Genomic DNA, 16,124 nt, shown 5'->3' on the forward strand with positions numbered 1-16,124 from the left:
TGGTGGTGGTAGTGTTGTCACATCCTCTTTTTGTGGGGAGGCAGGTGGCCCTGTTGATTGTGAATGGGAGGAAGAGACCGAGACCGCAGCAGAAGAGGTAGCAGAAGAGGCTCAGATCTGTCATGTTTTTTAAGGTGTGCACTCCACTGCACCTCGTGCTTGCAATTCAAATGCCTCGTCATGCAGGTGGTGCTCAGGTTCAGAAGATTTATATCTCACTTCAGACTCAGCACAGCATGCAAACCACCCATCGCTTGTCATCAGCACATTCCCTGAAGAAATGCTACGCTAGGGAGCTCTTTTGAGCTGGCTTTGGTGTGTGGATTTCAGTGGCGCGGTGGGCAGTAGCAGCCGACGTACTGGCTAGGGGCCGCCCGCTGTGCCTTTGCACCCTGCTCCCGCTTTTACTGTACTGCTGGGGCAGCGTGACCTTCTCCTCTTCCTCTGAACTGCACACATCAATAGATGGCCTCCACTCCATGTGTCTAGGACATCATCATCCCCCGCATCATTCTCCACCCACTCCTCACCCGTGCCCTCCTTGCCGGTCTGCACACTGTAGAAAGACGCAGAAGTTGGCAATTGTGACATCCTTTCACATGTGCTGCGGTGGTCCACTGACCGTGTGCACTAGCCCTCCCATGTACTCATCCTCCAACTTAACAAGTAGTTGGGCACCAGTGCACTCAGTCTCTTCCACTTCTGGTGTAGGGCCAGGTGGATGAACCAGGGAAACCCAGCCAGTCGAGTCACCAAAACGTTACAGTTTGGGTTTGCTCATCCCTAAACAGGACATTTTCGCACGGTATAGATGGGTTAAAGCCTCCAAACGATAAGAAAAGGTTATAAAATGAAGTTTTTTGTTACAATTCGAGAGGTGGTGGGAGTAAAGGCTCAGGAGTTTGGTGATATCGATTCAGTCTGGTGGAGGTGTGAAGTGTCCATGTAATGAGTCATAAATCCAGGTGTTAGATTAAGTCCTATCATCAAAGACTTCAATATTCTTAGCTTGAATTCCCAGATTTCTCTCTCTCTGTTGTCCTTAAAATTTCAGTATGAAGTCTCTTAAATCTATCATACTGTATCCAGACCCAGAGAAATGTTTTCCCACAAGTGCGTCCAATATCGGTCCCTCTAAGGCACCTGGTACATTGTATCATGTGCACCACATTAGAGGATGTACTTGAGAAGATACCCAGTATTATATAGTCCTGATTTGTGTTAGAACTATAAGATCATGTATTTCTTTTCATGTACATCCTCCAATGTGCTGTTTTGTGATACAGTGTACAAGGTGCCCTGGAGGAACTGATATTGGTGAAACTAAGCAAAAACTACAAACAAGGATGAATCTGCACATACAACAAGGAATGAGCTGGAAGCACTTGTGGGAAAACATTTCTCTGGACCTGGAGAAGGCATCGGTCCATCCACCCATGTCCTGTTGTAACATCTCTTAAATGTTGAGCTCTTGTCTCAGTCCTTAATTTGTAAACTTCCCTGAAGAAGGAGCCTCTGTTCTCTGAAAGCTGCAAATATAATTTTTCTGGTTATCCAATAAAGGTATCACACCTAGAATAGTTTTGTTTTTTGGGGGTAGAAAAGTATTTACATGACTGTCAAAAGTTATGTAAGGTGGCTTCTCTACGAGGCTCAGCGAACATTTACAAAAAAAGGTTAACGACCTCTGAACGGAAGAAAGGCCACCGATAAACCCTACATTGTATCCACGAGGTTGTCAGTCAGCCGACTCTTACCACCTTCCTGCTGAGATCAATAGGAAAGAAAAAAACACAAAGTCCGCAGAGCTTTGGGCTCGGTACAGTGCTCAGCCGTCACTGAGGTGTATGGGGCTGAGCTGCAATGTGACACACAACTGCCTTCTAGTCATTTCAGGACTACAGGACAATAAATGCTCCTAAGCTCAAGGACCTGTGGTGATGTCATGGTCATGTGTTCAGACACATGAGCGGAGGAGTAAAGATAGATCTTCAGCACTTCCTGTCATGTGATCAATCAATGTGACATCACCACAGAACCTGTATCCACTAACAATGTAAGTAACAGATCACATGACTGTGATGTCACCACAGGTCCTGTATACACCAGGAGGTCCCATCTGCAGAGCAGCGATCGATTTCGGTACGTGTAACTTGTAGTGTAGGCTGTTTTCTTGGGATAGGCCTCATAAATATGACAAGAACACTTCAATATCCGATTTTATGGCTGCAACCCGAATTCACAGCATCAGACACTAAAGTTCATCTTTTCATTTGGTTCTATATCTATATCTATATCTATATATATATATATATATATATATATATATAATCTATAACCCCTTAATGATGGCACCATTTTTTTTTTAATCAGCTGAACACCAGACTGTTTACCCCATTCTGGCCAGTCACATTTTCATTTTATTTTTCATACATGTGGTTTAAAAAGTAGTAAACATCTTTCGGATATTCGAGTAATGTTGCTTTTTTTTTATTGTGATTCATTGGGCTTCATTTTGGTCACTGTTATATTCTTTTTTTTTTTTTTTTTTTGCTGATAGCGATGGAAAAATAAGAAAATGTTTTATTTTTTAATAACCACAAAAAATTCCCCAGTCTGTAACAAATATTTTTATATATATCGGACACACTTTTTTTGTTATGGACAGGGCTAGTAAAAGCAATTTGCATTGACAGCGGCATTTATATTTACCGTATTTTTCGGACACATTTTTTTCCTCCAAAATTTTTGGAGGAAAGTGGGAGTGTGCATCTTATAGTCCAACACACATACATATATATATATATATATATATATATATATATATATATATATAAAATATATACATATATAAATATATACTGTGGCTGTGGGGGAAGAAGAGGCAGCGGTGGAGGAGCCGGGCACAGGAGGCAAGGGCCGCCTGCTGCAGCCTACACTGTGCCCGCTACTAAAGAAAATGAATATGCGCTGCTCCCCCCGCCCAAGTCAGAGAAGAAGGGAGTAAAACCATCAGGTCCTGGGCACTTATTTTTTGAAGATGAGGAAAGTACCTCAATAATTTCTTGCTCTGAGATAGGTGTACTCAAAAAAACCTATGCCTGATCCTCTGTAAGAGTGCGCAATGAGATGTTTTTCAAAAAGGAATCAATTTTTTTCTTTTTTATTAAAAACATTGGCGTCTGATGGGTGGGGATACGGATTATATAGCTGTTCATAAAAAAAAATTTAATTCCTGGGCAATTTCTTCTGTTCTATAAAGAGTAAGGTCAGCATTATTTCTAATTCGGTTTATGAAGGATTTTACTTTATTTTTTTTTTTATTTGAGCTATCATAAATTTTGTAGGCTTGTCCCTCTGGGCATAATACTTAAATTAAGAGTGGAGATAGTTTTTGGCAGATTGTATGTTAAGCAGATTACATAGTTTTGTTCTCAATGTGGTTAGTTGGGATAGATATTCTGGTCTTATTTTTTTTTTTTTTTGTGTAGCGTTTCTATCCTACCAATTTCATTCTGTGAAGTTGTAACTTCCCTGTCTTTTTCTTTGATAGGCGGATATCGCTATCATTTCTCCTCGGATATAGGGTTTATGAGAGTCCCATAGAGTTTGTAGTGAGACTTCATCATTATCATGAAGGAAGTACTCTTTCAGCTTACATTTTATTTTTTCCACATTCTCTGGGAATTTTAATATAACATCTGTAATAGATTGGCTCGCTTGGTTGCACATAGAGATAGACACAAGAACGTTGTTTTTTTAAATCTTCTGTGGTTTACTAAGAGCACTGCATAAACCACAGCAACGTTAGTAAAACAAACACGGCCTTCCCGGCCTAACAGGAAAAACAAAACATAACGTATGGCACAGTCCTTGTTGTTATGGGTAACCACCAGCTTCAGGAACAAACAATCCAATGTTTAGTTTTCCTTAACATGAACACCACAGCTCCAGAGCTTGTGCCTCCATGCCCTCCCCACACCAAATGCTCTGAAAGGCCGTGATTTTATCCTGCGAGTTCCTCCCTCTCTACAGGTGTTTAATCACCCTAGCACTAAAGATGGCTGATTAACCCCTTTCTATACTTTGTGTGCTGGAACACTTTTTCTATGTTTACATTACTGGAGCTAACAATCTCAGCGCTACACTTGTCGCCTCCAGTACTTGGCCAGTGACTTTGTCACACATCATTAAGTTTACAAGTTTCTTTTTTTGGGATAGAAGGGACTGTAAAGGAAATCTCAATAGGCGAATGGTCTGAGAATATGTGGGACTTAATTTTTGAGCTTGTACAGTGTTTTATATGTGACATCTGAATCAGTAGATAGTCTATTGTTTGAGATGTTCTGTGAGGGGCCGAGAAGTGCGTGTAGCCTCTCTCCAAAGGGTTAACTAATCTCCAGATATCAGTAAACTGGATTTCGTTCAGTTTCAGTTTGAGTTTTCCTAGTGTTTTGTGTGATATTGCAGATTTACCTGATGAGGTGTCAAAGGTTCCAATGCGACGTTGAAATCTCCTCCAAGGATAAATATACCTTCCGAAAATTCACTAAATAGTCCTAGCGTTGTAATCAGTCAAGCTATTTGATTTTTATTTGGGAACAGAGGTATCGGCATCTCTGCGCACTGACAGGCAGAGACGCCGTCCCTCTTACCGCCGCACTCCCCGCCCGGCGTCCTCTGGCTCTCCTGCTTCTGCTGCTGCCGGCGCGCGCAGCTTCCCGGGCACTATGCTTAGGGCGTGCACGCTCTCTCCCTTTTAAAGGGGCCGCGCGCGCTGTCCTAAGGAGTCCCCGGCCAATGGCCGGAGGACCTCTCATATAAAAGGCACCTCCTCCAAAATGGATGTGCCCGTGCAAGGTTGTAGCTTTGTGTGTTAAACTCTGCTTCAGCCCTCAGGTCCCGCTGCTAGCCTGACTATCAGTCCAGTCCGCCAGCCTGACTACCAGTCCAGTCCCCCAGCCTGACTACCAGTCCAGTCCCCCAGCCTGACTACCAGTCCAGTCCGTCAGCCTGACTACCAGTTCAGTCCACCAGCCTGACTACCAGTCCAGTCCGCTAGCCTACCAGTCCTGTCCGCCAGCCTGACTACCAGTCCTGTCCGCCAGCTTGTCTACTCTCCAGCCCAACAGTCTGTCTACAGTCCAGTCCGCCAGTCTGTCTATGGGCCCTGCCCGCCTGCTTACCTGGAAGCATCTGCCTGTTAGCCACCGTGCCTACCAGCCAGCCTACCTGGAGGCTCCTGCTTGTTACCTGCTGTGTCTGCCAGTCAGTCTACCCGGATCACCCGTCAGCCTGCCTGCCGTGCTCATCTGCTGTACCGGTCAGTCCTTGCCTTCTGACCCGTGGGAGTCACCTGCTCTCATACAAGGTCGGTCCCCAGAGTAGCACCTGGTCCCTCTGCTCGGTCCTTCCCTGGTCACGGAGTCGATTGAGCCGCCGTACGACCTTGGTCAGTCCGAGTTGATACCTAGTTACACCCCTCTGGTCCGTCCTTGCACTGCAGCACAGAGGTTCCACCACTCGGACCCTTAACAGGGGCATATATATTTCCTATGGTAACTTGTGTGTTTTTTAGGAGTCCCTTATTAAAGATAATCCTTCCCTCCTCATCACTATAACAATCTTTGAGCGTGAAGGGTGTGCGTGAATTAATTCCAATGATCACTCCTCTTGAATTACCAGATGGCGATGGACTGTGAAACCAGGAGGAAAAGAAAGCTTTAGACAAAGTAGGGATATGCATCTTCCTGAAATTGGTTTCTTGAAGAAGGCATATGTCAACCCCTTCTTTTTTTAAGTATTTAAAAATCTGGCCTCTCTTAGAAGGGGAATTAATACCTCTGACATTGTATGACATAAGTTTAATCTGAGCCATAGTTGGGGGAATTCGGGTGGACATAGAGTTAAAGAGTCTAGTTTGGTTGCCCAAAAAGGAGAAGGAGAGGGTTTTCGGGAAATGATTTTTCCACATTTTAATAGCCTTTCAAAAGGCTTGGTCATAACCTCAACTTTGTCTGATTGAGGTGGGGAACTCAAGGTTATAATGTACCTGCTGAGAAAACATGTAAAACCAAACAGTTACATAGGTACGAAGAGTAAATTAGAGCAATGTCAAACATCACTCTTAATTATGTTCAACAGTAACGACAATAGTGGAACTTCTGCTTCATGAGAAAATTGAAAGCACTTTCAAAACTGTGAATTTATAAACCAACACTATATACGACACTATTCAGACTTTATAAATCTCCTAGTGTATAACCGACACTCTATATAAATACAGAGCTACGGTGAGGATAAGGATGACTTCTATAAGGATACATAGTCTCGAGTCTTGTCTGGAATGATCAGTTTGGGTGTCAGTTTGCCAGTTCTTCTCTTCTGTCTCCCCTTCCTGGTTGATGAGACCTGCTCCCAAGGGAAAGGTGGGGAAACCGGTAAGATTGTGGCTAAGTCCTGGACAACGGACCAATCTTCAATCTGTAGGTCTGGAAGGTCAAGCATGGTCAAGATGTCATTTTTTGGTACGTATCTGTTGTCTTTGTCCTTCAAGGGTAAAAGAGATCCCAAAAGGAAACAGCCAGGTGTACATAATCTTTCTTAATCTCACGACATCTGAAGGTGGCTTTATGAGCCTTCTTTTTGAAGTGTATTTGGAGAGATGTCCTGAAAAATATTGATTCTTGCGCGTTCAAAAAGTAGATGCAAGCAGGTGTAGTGTTGTAGAAACTTAAAACTTAGCATTTATTACCATAAGATAAAATATGTGCAAAAATACAAGGACATAAAAACACACAGATGAACTGTCTGTGATATACAATAGCCAAAGAACTTCCATATATTGTTGCTTCCAAAGATAAAGATATATGTCATATAAGCATATTATATCTCTGACACAACCAAGGGAAAAATGGCAATAAGAGAAAATGGAGCCTGCGGTACACTAAACCAACTGGTTATGCCTCAAAAGTGTGAGAACATGGAAACATTAGCCCTATCAATGGTGACCATTTAACCTTATTATATATAGAAATGGAACATCCTCACCAGTTTTGCTATCCGTTCACACTCTCAGACTTCAGAGTAGCTCCATATGATGGGGGCAGACCAAAACTCATAAGGTCACCAGCCCATCACAAAATACCGCTCCCGACGCGTTTCTTAGCCTTAGCTCGTCATCAGGGGAAAAGGAGAGAAGACATGTGGTATGCACGCTGCCCAAAATCGCGCAGCTCATTCATCAGACAGCGCCATCCGACACTTTGATAAGTCCTCTTTTAAATCCTGGTCGCGCTATGTTCGCGATCGTGTCACTTCCGGTTCCGGTCAACTGACATCCGGTATGTGGAACGCAGATGCCGGCTGTGACACGCAAGCGTCACTTCCGGTGTGCGCATCACATACAAGGAAGAAACCGCACACTACGGAGCGACGATTAAGGGGTACATAAGGTAGCCAACTAACATCTTGTGTTGGATGGTGCCAAGAAGCCCTCCCATCCACAAATACCCCAAACCAGGGCGAGTATCCAGACCATACAGTAGCTGACACTCATCCAGGAACATACCATATATGCGGCGGTATATACTAACCGCGTCTGTTCTGCCCCAGTGGTTCAGGAGCTGGAGATACTTCATAGGTCAAAACCGCACAGTGGGTGCCACGGCCGAGCCCAAGAGCGCACTTGAAACCCAAATAGGGTAATGAAGATAAAAAATATGGAAATGAAAATGAAATTGTGAAAAAAAGGGGAGGTATGAAAAAATATATAAGAAGGAGTATGAGGGGACCCATGAGGGGAACTATGAGGGACCGCAAATCACAGAAAAGGAGAGAGAGAGAAACATAAATGTAAGGGGACAGGGGACCTATAAAAAGCCCTATTAAGTAGCTAACAAAGTCACCCTACCTTACAGTGGGGGTTGGCACCCTAAAGACCTGCGCAGATGGCGCCCCCACTCCTCGACGGCTGTCCCTACACTCCTCTCCCTAGTTCACCCTGCACTTATAGGAATGACCTATAGGACAACTGCTCATTGAGGCCGTGAGGAGCCATTGTACGCAGTCTAAAGATCCACTTCGTCTCTCTTTGCAGAATCAGTTTGTCCCAGTCGCCCCCTCTTGGTGGGGCCATGACTTTATCAATTCCCATAAATCGTATTGTATCCCTGCTGTACGGGTGTACGTTATTCACATGTTTCGCCAGGGGGGTGTCTCTTTTCAGGACAATATCCCTTTGATGTTCCCCCACTCTTCTCCTCAATTCCCTCCTTGTTTTCCCCACATATTCCATTCCACAGACACATTTAGCCATATAGATAATTCCCTTGGATCTACAGTTAATGAAATGTTTGACAACAAATGTTTTCCCGGTGACATTGCTTGTGAAGTCTTTTCCTTGCGTGATAACTTTACATGATACGCATCCACTGCACCTAAAACAACCAGTTGTGGGACTTTTCAATCATTTGTTCCCCAAATGGCCCATATAGTGACTGTGGACCAGTCTGTCCCTAAGGGATCTGCCCTTTTTGTAGGTTATCATGGGTCTAGAGTCCACCACGTCACCAATGTCCTCGTCCATTAATAAAATCGGCCAATGTTTTTGTAGTATCCTACGAACCGTATATGACTGGTTGGTGAATGTAGTGATAAGTCTGCAGAAAGTATTATCCTTATCCAAATTTGGAGATGGGTGTAACAGGGAGGAGCGGTCCCTGGCCAAAGTCCCCTCATAGGCCTCAGCTATTACCTTCTTTGGATAACCCCTCTCATAGAACCTTTTGCAGAGGTCAGTAGCCTGGGCTTTAAAAATGGCATCGTCCGAACAGTTCCTCCGGACCCTCATGAATTGCCCCTTCGGTATGCCCCTCTTAAGGGGGACTGGATGGTTGCTTTCCCACCTGAGGAAAGAATTTGAGGCAGTCTTTTTCCTATATGTACTAGTCCCTATCTCTCCATCCCTTCCTATCCGTATCAAAATGTCAAAAAATGTCAAGGAAGGGCAACTCATGGGGGCCAAACTCAAAAGTGAAATGTAGGTTAAGGTCATTGTAATTCAGCCTTTCCACAAGGTTTCCAAAAGATGTTTTGTCCCCTTTCCACAAGACTAGGACATCATCAATATATCGAACCCATAGCAAAATGTTTTCGCCACCCTCAATGGGGATGTCCCCAAACACCACGGTTTCCTCCCACCAACCCAGGTATAAATTGGCATACGATGGGGCACATGGACTCCCCATCGCAGTACCCCTGAGTTGGTGGAAGTATTTCCCACCGAAGAGGAACACATTTTTTGTCAAGCAGAACTGCAGGGCCTCCATCACGAAATGATTGTGTCGCTCAAATTGTTTGCCTCTCCCAAGAAGGAAAAAGCGTATCGCCTCCAGACCACTATCATGGGGTATTGAGGAGTATAATGACTCGACATCTATGCTAGCTAGAGTCACATCTTTATCCACTGCCATACCTTCTAGTTTGCGGAGCAGGTCATTGGTGTCACCGATAAATGAGTTCAAACTTAAGACAAAGGGTTTAAGTACCTTCTCCAAATATATTCCCAGATTTTGGGTTAGATTGTTTATCCCGGATATTATGGGGCGTCCTTTCAGTGGATTCAGGCCCTTATGTACCTTTGGTAAACTATAAAAGGTGGACATAACTGGATGGACTGGACAGATAAAGTCTCTCTCCTGTTTGTTTAAAATACCATCCCTCATAGCCTCATTTGCCAGTTCCTCCAGTTCTTGAGAAAACCTACTCGTGGGGTCCGCATTTAATGTGCTATAACACTCCTTGACGTTTAGTATTACACTGCACATCAAGTGATAGTCACTGGTATCCATGATCACCACATTACCTCCTTTATCCGAAGGTTTTATGGTAATGTGTTGATCATTTTCCAGTGATCTCAGTGCCTGCATCTCACAACGAGTGAAATTGTGTCTAAAGCGTCTGGAATCATTCTCCAGGTCTCTCAGGTCATTAGTCACCATGTTGAGAAATACATCAATGGGACTCAAATCACTCTGTGGGGGTGGCATTTTAGTGCTCTTCAGTTTCAAATTGGTGAATGGACCATTACCCTCAAGGTTAGGATCAACATCGCCAAGGTGAAAAAGGGTTCTAATATCAGGTAGGAGTTCTTCACGGACCCCCAGTTCTGCGCATGCCTGTTTATCAATCTTAATGAAGTGCTTGCGCCACTTCAACTTGCGCACAAATAAATTTACATCCTTTATAACCTCAAAAGAATTGTAGTCTGTTGTCGGCACAAAAGTCAGACCCCTATCCAAGACCCCCAGTTCTAAGGAAGTGAGGCTCCTCGAGGATAGGTTTATGATTTGGGAATTCATAATGTCGGTGCTGGATTGCTCAAATTGAGGTGGTTGCGTAGTGGATAACCCTCCTCTAAAAAATGAGTCCTAGGGGGGGATCTCCTATTGCTATTATTTCTGCCACGAATCCTACCGCCCCCTCTTCCCCTCTGTCTACCACGATGTGATTTGGATCTAACCTCTGACTCAGAGAGATCAGTGTCAGTGGACGAAATGTCTGTGTCCGGATATCTTGGACTCCTATTAGAGAGAAAATTATAAGCCTTATTTTCCTTGAACTCTTGTAAATCTTTAATAAAGAATTTATGCTTCCGTTCCTTCAGATGATATTGAAATCTTTCTATTGTATTCTGAAGTAGCGTTTCCCTATTTGGGTTTCAAGTGCGCTCTTGGGCTCGGCCGTGGCACCCACTGTGCGGTTTTGACCTATGAAGTATCTCCAGCTTCTGAACCACTGGGGCAGAACAGACGCGGTTAGTATATACCGCCGCATATATGGTATGTTCCTGGATGAGTGTCAGCTACTGTATGGTCTGGATACTCGCCCTGGTTTGGGGTATTTGTGGATGGGAGGGCTTCTTGGCACCATCCAACACAAGATGTTAGTTGGCTACCTTATGTACCCCTTAATCGTCGCTCCGTAGTGTGCGGTTTCTTCCTTGTATGTGATGCGCACACCGGAAGTGACGCTTGCGTGTCACAGCCGGCATCTGCGTTCCACATACCGGATGTCAGTTGACCGGAACCGGAAGTGACACGATCGCGAACATAGCGCGACCAGGATTTAAAAGAGGACTTATCAAAGTGTCGGATGGCGCTGTCTGATGAATGAGCTGCGCGATTTTGGGCAGCGTGCATACCGCATGTCTTCTCTCCTTTTCCCCTGATGACGAGCTAAGGCTAAGAAACGCGTCGGGAGCGGTATTTTGTGATGGGCTGGTGACCTTATGAGTTTTGGTCTGCCCCCATCATATGGAGCTACTCTGAAGTCTGAGAGTGTGAACGGATATCAAAACTGGTGAGGATGTTCCATTTCTATATATAATAAGGTTAAATGGTCACCATTGATAGGGCTAATGTTTCCATGTTCTCACACTTTTGAGGCATAACCAGTTGGTTTAGTGTACCGTAGGCTCCATTTTCTCTTATTGCCATTTTTCCCTTGGTTGTGTCAGAGATATAATATGCTTATATGACATATATCTTTATCTTTGGAAGCAACAATATATGGAAGTTCTTTGGCTATTGTATATCACAGACAGTTCATCTGTGTGTTTTTATGTCCTTGTATTTTTGCACATATTTTATCTTATGGTAATAAATGCTAAGTTTTAAGTTTCTACAACACTACACCTGCTTGCATCTACATTTATTTTCGTGTAGTTATTTCTAAAATCCCCGCTGCTGTATTTTGCCTTCAAAAAGTACCGTCTCACTGTTTCTAGATTTTTAGAGGATGTCGTCTTCGGTTTTAAAGTTTTAGTAGGCGACATATAATGTCCCTTGGCGGTTCCGCCGCTTTTGGCTTTTTCCTGAGTGCTCTATGCGCTTTCTCCCAGTTATGATTTCTCCTTGATAATTGTCTCCCAGAATCGAGATGAAAAGCTTTTTGACTGCTGAAATTAAGGATTCGGCTGGAACCGACCCCGGAAAATCTCTTATCCTCAGATTGTTTCAACGACTCCTATTCTCCTGGTCTTCAAGGGCGTCAAAGGCAAAATTAAGATGTTGACACTTTTGGAAACCTTCGTTTGCGGCTGAGGAGAAATTGCATAATGATTCTTGGACTCTAGTGAGTCGACTCTTGTACCAATCTGACCCATTTCTTGTTTAATGTCACGGACCTCCCTTATGAGTGGTTCTAGTGCTTTGTTAAGTGTCCTTTGTATAAAGGGGTGGGAGACTGGGATTGGGTCAGTAGTTGAGTCCCCCTGATCGCTGTCAACATCTTCTTCAATCATATAAACCTATAAAGATGACACTTAAAAAAGTGAAATCAATCCCAAATTTAATATAGTACCAACAAGCAAAGAATTTCCTAATATGTATACCTTAACTGATAATAATAAATCATCATAACATTTCATTAAAGGCAAACTTACCTTGACCCCCCTTTTGTTCTCCTCCATACAGCGCAGACGCGCCTCGTGCATGCACTGCTTGTCCTCTGTGGCATTGCTGGCCGGGCGGGGTGACGGGGGTGATGACGCATGTCCTCCTTCCCGTCATGCCCTGCGGACGCCGGCTGGCCGCGCCACGGGGTGGAGGAACATGACGATCTGCGCTCAGATTCGCTAGCTATTAAGATCCATTCATTTAAATAGCACCTGCTTTTAATCACTTACCACGCCTCCTGACGAAGCCGGAAGGTGAAACGCGCGTCGAGGCCATCACACGGGTCCCAAGCGTACCTTGCTTCACCTGACATTATGTCACAAGGTAATTTCTATCCTCCATTCTTCTAAGACTTTGACTAGGATATAAGCAGGACCAGGTTGCACTTTACGGTGATCTAAGATACATATTTAATTACTAGCAACATACCTATTAGTGCATTCCATGATCCAGTATAATTATTAGGATACTTCATCTATTTGACTGGGACCCAGTGTCTCTCTTCTCTTTTGCCACTATGGTGGATATCCCATAATCCTTCCCATAGTGCGGCTGTGGTACTTCTCACCTTGTTTTATATGATCTTTTCTTGTCTTGTATATTTATATTATGCTGAATAAAATGTATTACTATTTCATAAAACTGATTCCCCAGTTTTTTTGAATTTCTGTTTGCCTTTAATGAAATGTTATGATGATTTATTATCAGTTAAGGTATACATATTAGGAAATTCTTTGCTTGTTGGTACTTTATCTTCTTCAATCTGCACATTGGTGTCCTTTCTTCTATACATTTTTTGCTTGGGGGAGGTTGTTGCGAGGTCTTTTTTATATATTTGTCCATATCTCCTCCACTGATTATTGTTTTAGAAGTGTTAGAAATGTCTCTCGTAGGGCCTCCTCCTATCTTGACCATTCTTATATAGTAATGAGATTCATACACAGTTTACGTTTAGTATATACTTCCCAGAGTTCCATCTTGTCTCGGCTGTTTTACATCTTACTCCCAGTTAGGGAAGCTAGCAGTGTCTTCCTTTATCTTTATTTTTTATTCTATTTCTTCTTCCATTATTAAGTGCTCAGGCCCTTGTAACTCTTCCTGCTCTCTGAAATGGCGGTTTGGCGCCAAATCAGATTCTAGAAGTGCCATGTTTATTGTGCCCAGGAAGTCTTTCAGTGGTCCTCTGCCCGGGTTCAGGGCGAGGAGAGGATAATGCAACAAGTCACAGGGAAGAAGGGGGAGGTGAGGCAGGAGACCCCAGACCGTACACCGCTGAAACCGTTCACAGCTCCGGAGTCATGGGGGGTCGCACTGCTGTAGAGAAAGATGGCCGCTGCGGCTGGATCCCTCCGCCCGGCGTTCCCTCTCGCCCGCTCCGCGGCAGTGTCGCTTTCCAGGGACAGATTGCCCACGGCGTCCCCGCAGCCAGTACCGCTCCTGCCATTAAGGTGCACGTCACTCTCAAGGAGGGAGAAAAGACCGCTGACGGTGATGGCGCCTTCTCTCCACGGCTTCTTCAGTGTCTCCGGTGTCCCCTGAAGTCAGATGGCGGCGGGGCCCCTCAGACAAGTGCTCCGTGGGTCGCGGGACCAGTGGGGGTTCAGTGGGTCTCGTTTTTCTCCTTTTTTTGGGAGGTTTAAAGCCTTTGAAAAGGTAAAATCTGGAGGAGCTGTAACAGCACGTCTGCTCAGCATGACGTTCAGACCGCACCCCCCCCCCGAACATGTCCGGTCAGCGCCCCCCGAACATGTCCAGTCAGCTCCCCCCGAACATGTCCGGTCAGCGCCCCCCCGAACATGTCCGGTCAGCGCTTCCTATTGTTGTATACACAGTGATTGTTTAGTATTGTGTATACAGTGATGGAGAAGGCACAGACGGTAATAAACTGTCTCTGCCTTCTCTAGGGGGGCTTCGGCAGTCTCTAACAGCGGGGTCCTTGCTTCCGGAATTAATCGCCTTTGAAGTGACTTTTTTGAACGTCATTGCAGAGTGTGACAGGGACCTCACCCGGATGTTTGAAGTCTATGGCAGTCCTGAAGCAAGTAAACAAACTTATTTTTATGCCTTCAGATTATGGGAGTAATAATTTTTTTTTTGCTTAAGGAGTTGTAGTTTTCATTGGTGCATAAGACATTTTGATCACTTTTTATAACATTTTTTGAGAGGCAAAAAAAAACACTATTCTGTCAATGTTTTTTTTCTATTGCCCACATTCATTAGGCAGCAGAAATAACATGATAAAGTTATGGTTTGGGTTTTTTACAGATGCAGTGATCTAAATTTTAGATATGTATTTTTTATGCTATTACTTTTGCACAATAAAATCCCCTTTAAAAAAATATATTAATTTGTGTCAGCATATTCTAATAGACTTTTTTTTTTCTTTGTCCCCCTATATGAATAGGAACTTGTTGCATTTTTTAGTGGTACCATTTCGAGGTATATGTGACTTTTTAATCACTTTTTATTCTATTTTTCGCGAAGCATGGTAAATTATAAAACGAAAAAACACTTTTTAGTTTATATTTTTTATATTACTGTTTTAACTAGGTGGGATACATTGTATGCTAATTTTATAACTTGGGGTATTATGGAAATAGTGATATAAAAATATGTTTATATGTTATTGCTTTTCATATTAAAATACAATAAAAATGATTTTTTTTTTTGCATCGCTGTATTCTACGAGCAATCACTTTTATATATCATATATACAGTGCAGACCAAAAGTTTGGACACACCTTCTCATTTAAAGATTTTTCTGTATTTTCATGAATTTGAAAATTGTACATTCACACTGAAGGCATCAAAACTATGAATTACCACATGTGGAATTATATACTTAACAAAAAAGTGTGAAACAACTGAAAATATGTCTTATATTCTAGGTTCTTCAAAGTAGCCACCTTTTGCTTTGATGACTGCTTTGCACACTCTTGGCATTCTCTTGATGAGCTTCAAGAAGTAGTCACTGGTCTTCCAACAATCTTGAAGGAGTTCCCAGAGATGCTTAGCACTTGTTGGCCCTTTTGCCTTCACTCTGCGGTCCAGCTCACCCCAAACCATCTTGATTGGGTTCAGGTCTGGTGACTGTGCAGGCCAGGTCATCTGGCGTAGCCCCCCATCACTCTCCTTCTTGGTCAAATAGCCCTTACACAGCCTGGAGGTGTGTTTGGGGTCATTGTCCTGATGAAAAATAAATGATGGTCCAACTAAATGCAAACCGGATGGAATAGCATGCCGCTGCAAGATGCTGTGGTAGCCATGCTGGTTCAGTATGCCTTCAATTTTGAATAAATCCCCAACAGTGTCACCAGCAAAGCACCCCCACACCATCACACCTCCTCCTCCATGCTTCACGGTGGGAACCAGGCATGTAGAGTCCATCTGTTCACCTTTTCTGCGTCGCACAAAGACAAGGTGGTTGGAACCAAAGATCTCAAATTTGGACTCATCAGACCAAAGCACAGATTTCCACTGGTCTAATGTCCATTCCTTGTGTTCTTTAGCCCAAACAAGTCTCTTCTGCTTGTTGCCTGTCCTTAGCAGTGGTTTCCTAGCAGCTATTTTACCATGAAGGCCTGCTGCACAAAGTCTCCTCTTAACAGTTGTTGTAGAGATGTGTCTGCTGCTAGAACTCTGTGTGGCATTGACCTGGTCTCTAAT

At 43.7% G+C, this 16,124-nt stretch overlaps 1 pseudogene; it reads left to right on the top strand.

The window, feature by feature from the left end:
• Positions 1-16,124, top strand: part of LOC141258597 (uncharacterized) — a 157,819-nt pseudogene that overhangs the window by 58,223 nt on the left and 83,472 nt on the right.

This window comes from Phyllobates terribilis, unplaced genomic scaffold, assembly GCF_046119375.1.
Source record: "Phyllobates terribilis strain yellow unplaced genomic scaffold, ASM4611937v1 Scaffold_3__8_contigs__length_932513732, whole genome shotgun sequence".
In the NCBI taxonomy this organism is placed as follows: Eukaryota; Metazoa; Chordata; class Amphibia; order Anura; family Dendrobatidae; genus Phyllobates; species Phyllobates terribilis.